Genomic DNA, 16,244 nt, shown 5'->3' with positions numbered 1-16,244 from the left:
TTTTTTTTTTTTAAAGATGGCCCATCATTAATGTGCAATCTGGACACCACAGATTAGGTCCATGGGCTTCATCCTTTTGCACTGCACAAATTAAAAAAAAACACACACACATTCACTGGACATTCAACTTCTTGGTAGGAAAGTTAGGAACAACCCAATAAGGAAGATAACCCAACAAGTGGGTCTTGGAGGATGAGTAGGATTCCATTAGATGAAGAAAGGAAAGAGAAGGCCGTGCGCGGTGGCTCACGCCTGTAATCGCAACACACTGAGAGGCCAAGGCAGGCGGATCACCTGAGGTCAGGAGTCTGAGACCAGCCTGGCCAACACGGTGAAACCCCTTCTCCACTAAAAAAATACAAAAATTAGCTGGGTGTGGTGGCGGGCGCCTGTAATTCCAGCTACTCGGGAGGCTGAGACAGGAGAACCACTTGAATCCAGGAGGCAAAGGTTGCAGTGAGTCAAGATCACGCCACTGCACTCCATCCCGGGCAACAGAGCAAGACTCCGTCTCAAAAAAAAAAAAAGAAAAAGAAAAAAGAAAAATAAAGGAAAGGAAAGAAAGGAACTCCAGGGAACAGAAAATGGTTTGTTCAAAGACACGGTGCTCCATAACCACTTGCTGGATCCCTGAAGGACCGAATCCACAAGAGAATACATGGAGAAAGACCCCAGCTCCTTCAGGGAAAGGTGTGAAGGGGGTGCAGGTCCCGAGCACCAGGGTCAGGGACAAAGTTTGGAGAGAGGAGGAGGTAAGAGGGAAAGGCAGGCTGAGGGAGGGGAAGCTAAGGGAATCTTGGACAGGCCCCTGCCCATCCCCTTACACTCTCCCCTACCCACTGTTCCCAGAAACACCACGGCACGACCATCAACCTCAGGACACTTTGGAACACCCTCTGGGAAAGGAGTCCACAGTAGCCAACAGCTCAGCGTCAGTGTGGGAGGCAGTGTTGGCCCAGGAAGAAAATGTTCAAAGTATTGGCAGAAACTTGGGGAAATGAAGTGAAATTTTAAAGTTCCACTCAACAATTCGACATGAATGTTTGGAGACTCTCCTATACACGGAGCACTGTGCTGGACACCATGAGGGACAGAAGTGTGAGAGATGACACCATCCCTTCCCAAAGGAGCTCATCAGCTTGTGCCTGGAGGGAGAGAGATTATAAACCATGAAACATTTGGAGAATCAGTAAGAGAGAATATGAAAGGCCAGGCACAGTGGCTCATGCCTGTAATCCCAGCACTTTGGAAGGCCGAGGTGGGTGGATCACCTGAGGTCAGGAGTTCGAGACCAGCCCGATCAACATGGTGAAACCCCGCCTTTACTATAAATACAAAAATTAGTCAGGCGTGGTGGCACACGACTGTAGTTCCAGCTACTCGGGAGGCTGAGACAGGAGAATTGCTTGAGCCCAGGAGGCGGAGGTTGCAGCGAGCCGAGATGGCGCCACTGCATTCCAGCCTGGGCGACAAAGCATGACTCCGTCTACAGGGGGAAGAGAGAGAATATGACAACTTTAACAGCATTAAGTTTATGAGAGAGATGGTGAAACCGGCAATCCCACAAATATTACTGGTATGTTTTTGGAATGTCAAATAAATTCAGTGGCCCGGCTATATGTGAGCCATTGCAGAAACTGAAAATATTTCAGGGAATTTAAACACACACACACACTTTCAAGCAAAATTACAAAATCAAGGAGCTTCTCTGAACCTATTCTGGCTCAGGGGCTGCCCAATAAAAATTTTGTTTTTTAATTTTTTAAATTACAGAATCAATATTGTCTAAAATAAAATAATCCTGGATAAGACGAAATATTTTCCTTATTTTTCTTTTAGAAATTATTCAAAGGCATTTTACACATTCTCACCACGGCTCTTTGAAACATGTATTTTTTTTTTTTAATATATCAAATGTTCAGTCCCACTCTCCCCTTTCTCCCCCGTCTACTTCAAGTCTCAGCTAAAACTTGTCTAACATCCTGGCCTCTATAAACTTCGTGGTCCTGTTCTGGTGACTACCAGAACAAAGATTCAAAAGACCTAAAGCTGTTAGCATGTCTTTTAAATGGCCCTCTTTTATAACTTTTATAAACATGAGATTCAAAATTGTGGGTGTGACTTTTAAATAACCTCCGTTTTTAACCTTTCTGAGCTTGAGCCACTCCACAAAGAGCAAGCTTAGGCCTGGGTAAGCACTTCCCAAGGTTTACATCAAAACTTAAACAGAATCATGCGCTGGAATCTCAGACTGCAACCACACAGCTTCTTGCTGACTATGGAAACCTGCATGGATGTAAAAGGCCCGAGCTTCAGTAAATCAGAAGCAGATACCGTCCTCCTAAACCCCAATCACATTCTGTAACCAAAATCTACCACGGTCATTGTACCAAGTTATTCTTGGCAAAACATTTCTTCATTATGCACTGTTTCATTTAAGTTAAAAAATGAATGGGGCTTAAACCACATATTTTTTCCCCTCATCTAAATGGGTGCTTTCCCCACCTTCATAAAATGGGTAACTATTCTACTTCAACAAGGGTTTTTGCCTTGTTTGAGAGTCATTTTTAGAAATGTATGTCTTAAGGCTACCATGTAGATTCTCCCTGAGGGCTGCAGGTAAATTAACCAATCATTGCTGAAATTTTCCTTAATTCATATGAGTATTCACAACAAACCTGATAAGATTTTAGCTAACAACTTTATAGAAACTTTCAGGAAAAAAGCAACATATATATACTAGTTGGTATAGTTTAAATTTGCTAATTTATAGAAATTTAACATTTTTTCATATCCAAAGTAGATGAAACATGGATGGAGGGGGAAGGGCCTAATCCATTCTTTTTTTCTGAGATGGCAGTCTCTCTCTGTCACACAGGCTGGAGTGCACTGGTGCAATCTCAGCTCACTGCAACCTCTGCCTGCCAGGTTCAAGCAAGTCTCAGGCCTTAGCCTCTGGGATTACAGGCACACACCGTCACATCCAGCTAATTTTTGTATTTGTAGTAGAGATAGGGTTTCACCATGTTGGCCAGGCTGGTCTCAAACTCCTGATCTCAGGTGAGCCGCCCACCTCGGCCTCCCATAGATTACAGGCGTGAGCCACCACGCCTGACCAATCCTTTCTTAATGCTGCTGTGTGCCGGGATACCCCAGGCACAAGAATCCTCATAGGTTGCATAATCATCCCTGTTTTACAGAAAATAACTTCAGCCTCCAGGGGGTAAATAATTTGGCCAAGATCACTAAGAGGCAAAGGTAGGAATCAAACCTGGATATTTTCGATCATTTTTTAACATCGATTGATTGATCAACTTATTGCCAGGGTCTTGCTCTATCACGCAGGCTGGAGTACAGTGGTGTGATCACGGCTCACTGTAACCTCAAATGCCAGGGCTCAAGTGAGCCTCCTGTCTCAGCCTCCCAAGTAGCTGGGACTATAGGCTTGCACCACCATGCCTGCTAATTTTTTTATTTTATTGTTTGTAAAGACAGGGTCTCACTATGTTGCCCAGGCTGATTTTCAACTCCTGGGCTCAAGGAGTTGAATCCTCCTGCCTTGGCCTCCCAAAGTGCTGGGATTACAAGTGCGAGCCACCACACCAGGCCATTTTAACGCAGTGGCTCATGCCTGTATTCGGAGTACTTTGGGAGGCCAAGATAGGAGGATCCCTTGAGCCCAGGAGTTTGACACCAGCCTGGGCAATATAGTAAGATGTTGTCTCTTTAAAAAATAAAATAATAATTTTAAATTATTTTGTACTTCTTAATCTGAAATTATTCCTTTTCTTTTTTTTTTTTTTTTTTTTTTAAGTACAATTTAACTTTCAGGATTCCCTTTCAAAAGAGTGGTTTGGCCAGGCCCGGTGGCTCATGCCTGTAATCCCAGCAATTTAGGAGTCCGAGGCAGGTGGATCACCTGAGGTCAGGAGTTTGAGACCAGCCTGGCCAACATGGTGAAACCCCATCTCTACCAAAAATACAAAAATTAGCCAGGCATGGTGGCGGGCACCTGTAGTCCCAGCTACTTGGGAGGCTGAGACAGGAGAATTGCGTGAACCTGGAAGGCGGAGGTTGTAGTGAGATGAGATCACGCCACTGCACTCCAGCCTGGGTGACAAAGCGAGACTCCATCTCAAAAAAATTAAAATTAAATTTAAATAAATAAAGGGTGGTTGTGGTTCTGATCAATCTATGCCCCTTTCACAAATCAAACATCTTAAACATCCTTCTCTAAGGGTATTTTTTTTCTCCAGGTAACAAAGGTTTCCGTGGCTGGGGATGAAGAAGTAAGAATAAAATGAAAAACTAAACTTCTAAGTTACCTGAGGAGCTTTACGGTTAAAATTTAGTTATCCCAGTCTACTGCCTTATAAAGAACATTACGCAAATGAGAATTTTGTTTTCTTGATACTTTAAGCTTCATGGTAATTGTCTTCAATAATAATTATAACTTAGAGTATGCCTCCCAATGGCTGTGGGGGTGGGGCATGGCCACCAAGACAAAGGGAGAGCAGAGGAGACACTCAAGGCCACAGAATAACCAAGGGGCATCTTCCTGAAGCTCTGATTTCATTTAATGCTAAGTAATTTAAATATTATGTCCATAATAAAGAAATATGTATCATGGCAGGGCACGGTGGCTCACGCCTATAATCCCAACACTTTGGGAGGCTGAGGCAGGAGGATCACTTGAGATTAGGAGTTTGAGACCAGCCTGGCCAGCACAGTGAAACCCCATCTCTACAAAAAAATACAAATATTAGCTGGGTGTGGTGGCACGCACCTGTAATCCCAGCTACTCAGGAGCCTGAGGCACAAGAATCACTTGAACCTGAGAGGCAGAGGTTGCAGTGAGCCGAGAAGGCACCACTGCACTCCAGCCTGGGTGACATAGCAAGACTCCATTTCAAAAAAAAAAAAAAATATATATATATATATATACATATATATATATATGTAAAGTATAAAATTTACATTTTTAAGATAAAGTATAGGAGTTCAACGATATTTAGCATTTACATTAGTTTGCTTCTGCTACATCATCAGGCTTCCCAGGGAGGATACATTTTCACTGATTAAGGCAATAAATTTTCACTGAATAACAACTCTTTGCTAGACACTGTTCTAAGCCCTGGGGATACAGCAATAAACAAAACAGACCCCCATCCAAAGAAGTATCCCTGCTCTCATGGAGCTTATACTAAAGTGGAGAGAGATGAACAATAAACAACGAAAATACATTTTTTTAAGACGGAGTCTTGCTTTGTTGCCCAGGCTGGCGTGCAGTGGCATGATCTCGGCTCACTACAACCTCCACCTCCTGGGTTCATGCGATTCTCCTGCTGCAGCCTCCCAAGTAGCTGGCACTACAGGAGCCCACCATAATGCCCAGCTAATTTTTGTATTTTTTTAAGTAGAGATGGGGTTTCACAGTGTTGGCCAGGCTGGTCTCGAACTCCTAACCTCAAGTGATCCGCCAGCCTCAGCCTCCCAAAGTGCTAAGATTATAGGCATGAGCCACCACGCCCGGCCGGAAAATAAATTTTCTTTTAGGAGGTGATAAGCACTTGGACAAAATAGTAAAGAAAGAAATGGTGGAGGAGGCAACGTGGAGAGGGGAAGGATGCTGCAATTTTTAAAAGGCGAGGAAGCCTCTCTGAATGGTGACACTTCAGCAGAGACTTGCAAGGAGGAGACACCAAGTGTGTTCCAGGGAAAGGGCACCGTGGGCAGGGGCAACAGAAAGTGCAAGTGCCGGAGAGGCAGGGACCAGCATGGCCGCAGCAGAGCAAGCGAGGGGAAGAAGGGCAAGAGAGGTCAGAGAGGGGCCACAGAGCCAGTGAAGGCAGCCTTGAGGGACAGTTTAAGGACTTTGGCTTTCACATTGAGAAAAAAAGTCATAATTAGAGGGTGTGATAGAGAAGGTTCATCATGGGACATTTTAAAAGGATCTGTGGAGCTGCTGTGTGGATATGGATTGTCAGCGACACAGTGGAAGCAGCAGGGGGACCTGCTAGGCTACCGGAACGATGCAGGGGAGAGGCAATGCGCCCCAGCTTGGGTGGGGGTGGTAAGGGAGGGGGGTGGTAGGGGAGGAGGCTGCCTCCGGACACAGCTGAAGCTCTGGAGGGCTGAAGGGAGAGCCAGCAGGACTTGAGGGCAGGTGGAAGTAAGTGTGAGTGACACCAAGGATGATTCCACACTGTTCCATTAAAGCCATGGGAGAATGCAGACGGCAGAGCAGAGCAGGCTTCCGCGGGCAAGATGAGGAGTTCAGTTTTGGACAAGCTGGGTTTGAGGTGTCCACTGGATACTTAAGTGGTAATACCAGTCTGGAGTTCAGGAGAGAAGTGGGCTGCTCACCCACACAAAGATGGTATTTAAAACACAAACTGGATGGGTTCTCCATAAGTAAACAAAGGAAAGACATGGGGTCCAAGGAGGCCCTGGGGCACCTTGACATTAAGGGGTCAAGGAAATGAGGAGAAGCCCATAAAGGAGACAGAAGGGGCAGTTGGTGAACTGAATTAAGAGGAACCAAGAGACCTGGCACGGTGGCTCACACCTGTAATCCCAGCACTTTGGGAGGCCGAGGCGGGCAGATCACCTGAGGTCAGGAGTTCGACACCAGCCTGGCCAACGAAACCCCGTCTCTACTAAAGAAAATTACAAAAATTAGCCGGGCTTGGTGGCGCATGCCTGTAATCCCAGCTGCTTGGGAGGCTGAGGCAGGAGAATCACTTGAACCTGGGAGGCGGAGGTTGCAGTGAGCCGAGATCGCATCACTGCAGTCCAGCCTGGGCGACAGAGCAAGACTCCATCTCAAAAAAAAAAAAAAAAAAGAGGAAACCAAGAGAGTATGTGGCACCTAAAGCCAATTGGGAAAAGCACTTCAGGGAGAAGACTGAGCAACCATGTCAAATGTTTCTGATTCAAATAACAAAAACCCAGAACAAGCAGTGCATTTAGTAGATCTGGCATTATGCAGGTCCCTGTGAACAGGACAAGGGCAGAATGGGGTGGAGAAAGACCGACTGGATTGAGTTTGAGGATGAGGTCAATGAAACTGAAGGGAGTGAATAGGGACAGCTCATTCAAAGAGTTTTACTATAAAGGGGAGCAGAGAGGAATCAGTTGCTAGCGGGAAGGACAGAGGGATCAAAAAGAGCTTCATTTATTGTCTATGTGTGTATCTTCAGGAAAAATTCCAGCACGCAATGAGAATTAAAGGGAAAATGTGATGTGGTGCAGAGAGAGGGGCCATTCCTAAAATGTCCTAGAATGGGTCAAAGGGAGAGGAATTGCACGCACAAGAGGAGGTGGCTCTAGAGCAACTGCCTCTCCTATCACAGAAACTTCAGAAACGTTTGAGAGGCACCAACATCACATACATACAGTAGGGTGTCAGGATACAAGAGCTCCAGTGAGAAACTCCTTCATTACCTGCATGTCACTGTGTTGTCTTGTAATTTCTATTTTTTTCCCACTGTGACATTTCTTAAAAAGGTAAGTGATGGTTATTGTTAGTTTCCTGTTATTTCAGGGGTCTTGTTATTGTTGTTGTTTTATAGTTAACTTGTCTGGCTGTTTGGATACATTTGTGATCATCCTATCAATTTTCAACAGAGAGAGAGAGTGTGTGTGTGTGTGTGTGTGTGTGTGTGTGTGTGTCTGTCTATTCCAAGAATATATGGACACTTTCCATGAAGCGCTTTACTCTCCAGTGCCTCCTAAAGTCATGAGTTTCCTCGGTTCACTACCGTGTCTGTGTATAAAGCTTCCTTTCATTTGTCTTTAAGATGCCTTTTTCCACCTTCCAGGGGTGGCCAAGGGCAACTTGAAAACAAGCCTGTCTTTATTCTCTCCACTTGGTTTCTTCTCATTGCCTTTAATCATATGGATTCTAGCTTTTGTCTTTAAAAGCTTGCAAACTCTGTCTCTCCTTAGCCCTTCCCCACATCTCCATTTTAGAAATCCGACTCTAGCAATTCTGCGACTATAGAGATGGGTCAGGGTCAAGCACAAAGGCAGGATAAGGATTATTCTCACTTTCCAGTGCTTGAACAATACCCAGGATTTTTTAACCTTTATTCAAGTCCTAGGAACACCCTGCATCAACTTCATCCTGACATTATCTGTGGAGCCCACTGCATCCCTTTCCTTAAGTGTAAATGATAACTTGGCCTATCACTTTTTGTGTAAACTTTACTTTTCCAAAAGTGCCTTACATCACCTTGGCACTAAAGCCAGGCCTCATCTGCTGTGTTTCTGTTCCCTTCCAGGGCTTCTTTTTTGTAAGGCACAGAAGTAACAAAACCTAAACAGTCTTCTATTGGAATGTGACTATAAACCAAAGAAAACCAATCTAAGACTGAACCAGGAAGAGACTGACAGATGAAGTCTAATCAAACCTGTCTTATCACATAGGTTAGGGTAACATTTGTGCACCTAAAATTCTCTCTGGCAACAGTCAGAGAGCTGATGGTCACAGATTGAATGTACAGCTTTGAATTTGACTAGGCTATGGGAAAAGCAAAAGCCCTTTTCTCTACTAGAGCTTTAAACAGACAGGTAAACCAAACCAACACACAGGTTACCAAACACGTTTGGTAAACAGGTAAGTAAATAGATGAAAGAAAGAACCACAAAAAAAAAAAAAAAGAAAAGAAAGAGGAAAGGAAGAAGGAAGGATGGACAAAGGGAGGAAAGGAAATGTATGTGCATGTCGGCTGGACGTGGTGGCTCATGCCTGTAATCCTAACACTTTGGGAGTTCAAGGCGGGCGGATCACTTGAGATCAGGAGTTCAAGACCAGCCTGGCCAACATGGTGAAACCCCGTCTCTACTAAAAATACAAAAAAAAATTAGCCGGGCGTAGTGGCAGGTACCTGTAATCCCAGCTACTAGGGAGGCTGAGGCAGGAGAGTCCCTTGAACCCAGAGGTGGAGGTTGCAGTGAGCCGAGATTACACCACTGCACTCCAGCCTGGGTAACAGAGTAAGACTCTGTCTTAAAAAAAAAAAGTCTGTGCATTTGTCTGTATATATTTGCACACATGTGTATGCATACACAAGTCTCTATCAATTATCTAAGATACATCAGGATGTGCCAAAGTTTCCTCAATTAAGGAACAGGTAGAGTAAGAAAAAGACTAACAGGATACCTGGAATTTCCTTCCAGCTGGGTAACTAACCATCTCTGTGGCTTCGGACAAGTCGCTTCAGTTCTGTGGTTCTTCAATTGTCTCCTTTGAAAAACTGCCTAAGGTCCATTTTCAGCTCTAATGTTCTATCTCTACAATACTATGGACTATAAAGACCTGAAAAATGAGTGTTCAATATGTTTCCTGAGATACTGATGTTGAAGCCTCCTGATATTTGTAAGCCTGTTTTAAGTAGAACTGAGTAATAAAAAGACATTCCACCCTGTTAATAGAATTCAACAGTCAGACATTCAGGTTTATCTACTACCATTATTATTACTTTTTACTGTTTTTAATACTGCTGCTATTTCTTTCTATTCCATACCTTTATCTTTTTTCTAGCCCTTCTAGTAAAGCTGTTATTACCTTCATGTAGAAGGCACACTTAATTTCAAAAAAAAAAGATGCAAATTATTCCTTTAAAAAATGTCCAAATAAACCTTGTTCTTCACGGCCTGTATTTTTCTAAATCTAAAAGCTGAAGGCCGGGTGCAGTGGCTCACACCTGTAATCCCAGCACTTTGGGAGGCCGAGGCGGGCGGATCATGACGTCAGGAGATCGAGACCATCCTGGCTAACACAGTGAAACCCCATCTCTACCAAAAATACAAAAAAATTAGCCGAGTGTGGTGGTGGGCGCCTGTAGTCCCAGCTACTCGGGAGGCTGAGGCAGGAGAATGGTGTGAACCCAGGAGGCGGAGCTTGCAGTGAGCTGAGATCGCGCCACTGCACTCCAGCCTGGGCGACAGAGTGAGACTCTGTTTCAAAAAAAAACAAAAAAGAAAAAGTTGAACTAAGGGATCTCACTAACCTGATTTATTATAATTACATAAGGGAATCTTACAAAGTGAGTCAAACCTAGAGGCACATACACATATAGTAAAGTGCCCCATCAGATATTTACGCTTTGTGGTTTTTTATTCAATACTTCTGGTGGGAAGAAGCTGCAAAGAGCCTTAACTAATTTTGCGAAAGAAAGCATGGCTCTGCTCAAACACAATCTCAGACCACCAAGACAGAATCATCTGTTTTACTTAATGGGTAAGTGAAGGACCCACTTACCCACTGGAAAACTAATCTCTTCACAAGGAGCCTAACGCTTATCTCGCACTTCCAGGCATCCTTCCTGCAGGCCTGATCTAATGAGAGGGCTTTGGAAAGTCACTCCCTCTGCACTAAAGTATTGAAAAAAGGTGTTATCTATTTGCATTCAAAACACTATTTACGGTCTGGTCAGTATGAATTTGAGTCATTAAGTTCTTCAATGGACTTCACTTTCTGTCGACAAGCTCTGGCAAAAATCAAAGTAGGTGACAAGTGTTAATGTGACCGGAGAAGGCGGCGGTCAGTGCGCTGTTCCTGCTCTCAGTGCTTGCTGGCTCTGTCAGAGCCGCATTTTTTAGATGAAAAGGAAAAGTCATCAATAAAATATGACCAATCTTTCTATGAACTGTAACCTGCCTGAACCACACTCACATTCCTCCATCCCTAAAGACGTGTCTGTAAAGGAAGTGAACACATGGGGGATGCCCAATACACCGATGGAGATGACAGCCCTGACCCAGCACAGCTGAAAACGAACCCACGTAGCCTGCCTGAAAATAATTCATAACCTCATAATGCTGAAAGTATAAAATTTTACAATCCCTAAGTGTGACAAAAGGCCACAACAAAATGTTTAAACCTGTTAGGAAAAACTCCAGCAGCTGTTCACCAGTACCCTTACTTTCCAGAAATTCTATAAATAATCCTGTAAGTTACAATGACTTCAATAAAGCTTCCTATTTCTGTCTCTCCACCTACCAATTTTCTGCGAATTACATGCTTGGCCAAATTAATGTAAAGCCAAGGAAGAACTACACCAAAGCCAGGGTTCCTCGGCCCCTGCTGATGAGCACACACCAGACGTTCAGCAGTACTTGTGCTTCTGGTGTTTCAAATACCCTAATGAATGAGCAGCCTCTAATGGACTAGAATATGAATCAATCACTCCTCTTAAACAAGTACCCCCCTCCCAAGATTACAAGGGATTCCATTTCTTTTTCATAAAGTTTAAGACAAAAAGACAAACGATACTAAACAGCGAAAGTCAAATTACAAGTTTGAAAAGAAACTCTTAAGCCAAACAGCCCACTCAGCTAAAAATTAAGCCCTGATGAGATTATATAATAACCCAAAAACTGCAAAATACAATCTCTGCCACATCTTAATTTCCCTTTCTACTCTGAAAAAATTAACTGGTAAAGTAATAGTCATCAATGCTTTAACATGATCACACTGAGAAGTGGTACTTTCTTGAGACCATCAGGAAAAATAAATCCATACAATACGTACAAATTTTGGAGAGTTAATTAGTAAAACGGGGCAGGCAACTGCAACAAATCACCAATAGGTGTTTGAAAGCACATAGACACTCCAATTTAAAGGTAACAATTCCCTTATGCACAGCAATGTGTGCTGCCTAAGTACAAAATAATGTCAGACAAAAATAAGTCAGCACTTATATATTGCCGGTGGGAGCATTTTGAGAAACATTTTTATCTCACATATAAAATTACGTCTCAACTCCAGAAGAGGGGAAGTAAACATTTATAACCTTACCTTTGCCAGAACTTTGGATGTAGCCAGTATTTCTCAGGGTCTGTTCGTTAATAAGAAAAGTTTCACAAAGCTAGAGTCTATATACACATCCACAAACTCACTCTTCCTTCTGCTCATGGTAAGCCAGGAAACAGTGTCTAACACTTCAAATGCTCAGCCGTTGAGAGCTAAAAACAGATCCTGTGCAATGCTGGATATATTTTTGTCTGCTAGCTACACACCCTCATCATGTTCAATTTTTTCCATTGGTGGAACAGTATGATGCAGACTTAACCAGAAAGTGGTTTTCCATGGGCTGCCTGAAGCCATTAGCCGGGACAGCCTGCCATCATGCCTCGGAGAGGCCAGGCTCGCCCATGACTGGGCTGTTGTTGGTCCTGCATTCCATAATTACCACCGAAGTTCCACAGGAACACGGCTCCCAAGTCAGCCGAATAAAGGTTTACTCACTTGAAGGGAGCCTCAGCTTCTTTTTTAAAGCCCTTTAGCAGTAAGAATACACACCTACCATCCTTGCATTTAGAGCAGTAGTAAACATTCTGCCTCCAAAACCACAGCTGGAATGTTATGATCATAAAAACCCTGCCTCAAGAGAGGCCCTTAAAAATAATATCATGATTTGCAAAATATCGGGTATAAACTTACTTGTGTTCCTTGCTAGAGTTCTTTCATTTTTAAGTTGGCTGAACTACAGTCTTGTACATTGGAAGTCCTTGTTACCCCAACGTGGTGCTTTTTTATTAAAAATGAACCATTAAATTATCTTAAATAAAAGTTATATACAGCAGAGGTTCAGAGTGTTTTGGGGTCTTGCTATATCCTTTGATGAAAGACCTTACATTTTAAAAATACCCCAAAAAGGCTGGGTATGGTGACTTACGCCTGTAATCCCAGCACTTTGGGAGGCCGAGGAGGGTAGATCACCTGAGGTCAGGAGTTCGGAACCAGCCTGACCAATATGGTGAAACCCTGTCTCTACTAAAACTACAAAAATTAGCCAGGTGTGGTGACACACGCCTGTAATCCCAGCTACTCAGGAGGCTGAGACAGGAGAATTGCCTGAACCCAGGGGGCAGAGGTTGCAGTGAGCCGAGATCACGCCACTGCACTCCAGCCTGGGATACAGAGAGACTCTCTCTCAAAAAAATAAAATAAAATAAATAAAAATACCCAAAAGATAAAGCAACATTTTCAGATCTTTTATGTTATTGTGGAGGTGGGATGATGAATAGGCGAACAGGATCACAAACCTTCATATTTTATAGAAGAAAACCACTTAATCAAAGGTTTTCAAAATGTACATATTCTAAGTATGTGAATACACAAATTATCCCGGACAAACATGTGGCAAGAGATTTTTAAGGTAATACCTTCATCATTTTAAAAATAACAGAGGCTGGGCACAGTGGCTCATGCCTGTGATTCCAACACTTTGGGAGGCTGAGGTGGGAGGATCACTTGAGCCCAGGAGACCAGCCTGGGCAACATAGGGAGACTGTCTCTACTAGAAAAAAATTAAACAATTAGCTAACAGAAAAAAAAAAAAAAATTAGCCAAGCCTGGGAGCGCACACCTGTGGTCCAAGCTACAAGGGAGGTTGATGTGGGCAGATTACTTAAGCCCAGGAGTTCAAGACCACCCTGGACAACATAGGGAGACCCTATCTCTAAAAAAATAAAAATAAAAAAATTAGCCAGGGCCAGGGGCGATGGCTCATGCCGTAATTCCAGCCTCTGGGAGGCCAAGGCGGGCAGATCACTTGAAGCCAGGAGTTCGAGAACAGCCTGGCCAACACAGTGAAACCTCGTCTCTACTAAAAATACAAAAATTAGCTGGGCGTGGTGGCATGCGCCTATAGTCTCACCTACTTATGAGGCTGAAGTGGGAGAACTCGGGAGGCAGAGGCTGCAGTGAGCCAAGACTGTGCCACTGCACTACAGCCTGGGAGACAGAGCAAGACAGGAGATCGAGACCATCCTGACTTAAAAAAACATTTAAGTCAGGGCGGGGTCAGGGGAGAAGCGCAGGGAGGAGGAAAAAAATGTTAATGTGAACACAGAACAGGGAATTTTTAGTGCTGGTGGGATAAACCTGCAAAATTCTCTAGTCCAACCCTCTGGAATTACAGATAAAGAAACAGAGACCTTAAGTGACTTGCAAAAGGTCACAGAGCTGGCCAGCAACAGGCTGCAGCACAAGGATGTACCACCCAAGTAACCACAAGCCCCGGGACTGAAGTCAGAGGTTGCCACGGAGGCCAAGTCACATAACACAAAACATGGGAATTCCCAAAATGTTAATTTGGTGTGTGTGGGGGGTGTGGGGGGGGGTGTGGGGGGGGTGTGTGTGTGTGTGTGAGGTAAATACAGAAGAAGAATGAATGCTATTAAATCATGAGCTCTGCTTCCTTCAGACCCAGCAGCCTCATTTCTGTTACTAAAATAGGTAAAATAAAATAAAATAACAGCCAGTGTAAATGAAAGCCTTCCACATTAAGACAGAAAAGGGACTCTGTGATACAAAGGGAAGAAAAATTATGCAGGAGAAGGAAATTTAAAGAGATACGTATCAGAGAGCAAAAAAAAGATCAGAAGAACAATTAATTGCATGGAAATACTTGCATGCCCCTACTCTAATTCCCTTTTTTTTTTTTTTTTTTTTTGAGACAGAGTCTCACTCTGTTGCCCAGGCTGGAGTGCAATAGCGCTATCTCGGCTCACCGCAACCTCCGCCTCCTGGGTTCAAGTGATTCTCCTGCCTCAGCCTCCCGAGTAGCTGGGATCACAGGCATGCACCACCACACCCGGCTAATTTTTGTATTTTTAGAAGAGACAGGGTTTCACCATGTTGGCCAGGCTGGTCTTGAACTCCTGATCTCAGGTGATCCACCCGCCTCAGCCTCCCAAAGTGCTAGGATTACAGGCGTGAGCTACCACGCTCGGCCACTAATTCCTGCTTCTAGGTTTTCTTAAAACAATTCTGACCTTTTGATACATTTTATATGTAGATCCCTTCTCTGCCAGAACCTCCTGTACACATGAATTATCTCCAACATTCCTCAGATATTTCCGATGGGTTTGCATTGTCTGATTTCATTTTTTATTACTGAGGTCACCCAAATGACTTTAGTTCTATGAATTTATAAAGTCACTTGGGGTTTCAAACTATGTAAGGTTTCTCAAGTTCTTTAGACTGCCCAACTACAGTCGAATACTGTCAATTTAGTTCTCCATCCTAAAATTACAAAAACCAGAGAGTTCCAAATCATAAAACTAGACTTGATCTTTCTAATGCTTTATTCTGAGATAATAATATAACAGGACATATGTGTTAACAGGCATCTAAAATTAAATTCCTTGGCAAAGATCTCTGAGAAAAATGTAAATTACCACTTACGAAGTATTCTCTTTTGAAGGATACAATGTAAAATGACCCACGTAAAAGCAAAAATGGCAAGCTATTAACAATTATATAATCAAGTGGTGGGTTTATGGGTGTTCACTATACAATTCTTTTGATTCTTCTATATTCTTGCAAATTTTCTTAATAAAATGTTGGGAGGAAAATATATGTATACACACACACACACACACACACACACACACAATAAATTAATCCATAAAAAACGCCATGTTTTACTAATGCCTAGTCAAAAACTATGCAAAAATTGTTGCAAACCTGACTGTAATAAAAAACCTGAATATCCTAGACTGCATGTGCACACATGCATGCAAAGATATGTTCTTGAGGTTTTCTGTTCCTATCCAGAGAAGAGCTGGAGAATAGAAAATGATAAGATGGGGCATAGGAACACCCCCAGAATGAAAAGTTTGAGAGCCACTATCACATGACAAATTATTATTAATAAAAATAAGGGATAGTGGAAACATCTCAGGCTTCAAAACCAGTAGATCTGGGCTAGCAATTCATCTCTTCAAAACTTAGAGGCTTCCTGAATCCCATATCCTTCATCATAAAGTGGGGTTGACAATCATAATGCCTATCATAAATAAGAAATGTAAATAACATGTTCTAATCTATAAATAGTTATAAGAAAAACTGACATTAAAAATATAAGTTCTAGGCCAGATGCAGTGATTCACACCTGTAATCCCAGCACTTTGGGAGGCCAAGACAGGCAGACCACTTGAGGTCAGGAGTCCAAGACCAGCCTGGCCAACACAGTGATACCCCATTTCTGCCCCAAAATTAGCCAGGCATGGTGGCACGCACCTGTAGCCCTAGCTATTTGGGAGGCTGAGGTGGGAGAATCACTTGAACCCAGATGGCAGAGGTTGCAATGAGCTGAGATAGTGCCACTGCACTTACTCCAGCCTGGGCGACAAAGTGAGACTGTGTCTCAAAAAAAAAAAAAAAAAAAGGCCGGCACGGTTGCTCATGCCTGTAATCCCAGCACTTTGGGAGGCCAAGGCAGGTG

At 43.3% G+C, this 16,244-nt stretch overlaps 1 protein-coding gene across 6 annotated transcripts in view; it reads right to left on the bottom strand.

The window, feature by feature from the left end:
- TIAM2 (TIAM Rac1 associated GEF 2) overlaps positions 1-16,244 on the bottom strand; it is a 264,916-nt gene that overhangs the window by 139,497 nt on the left and 109,175 nt on the right. Inside the window, exon 1 of one of the 6 annotated variants that reach the window (XM_063605528.1) lies at positions 11,807-12,375. The exons of the other annotated variants lie outside the window; for them this stretch is intronic. The gene's annotated coding sequence lies outside the window, so the exon portion shown is untranslated. Of the gene's footprint in view, positions 1-11,806; positions 12,376-16,244 lie in introns of those variants that run through there. 6 annotated transcript variants of the gene reach the window in all.

The sequence above is a fragment of the Pan paniscus genome, chromosome 5 (genome assembly GCF_029289425.2).
Source record: "Pan paniscus chromosome 5, NHGRI_mPanPan1-v2.0_pri, whole genome shotgun sequence".
NCBI classification, from domain to species: domain Eukaryota; kingdom Metazoa; phylum Chordata; class Mammalia; order Primates; family Hominidae; genus Pan; species Pan paniscus.
This window is presented reverse-complemented; position numbering and strand designations above follow the sequence as displayed.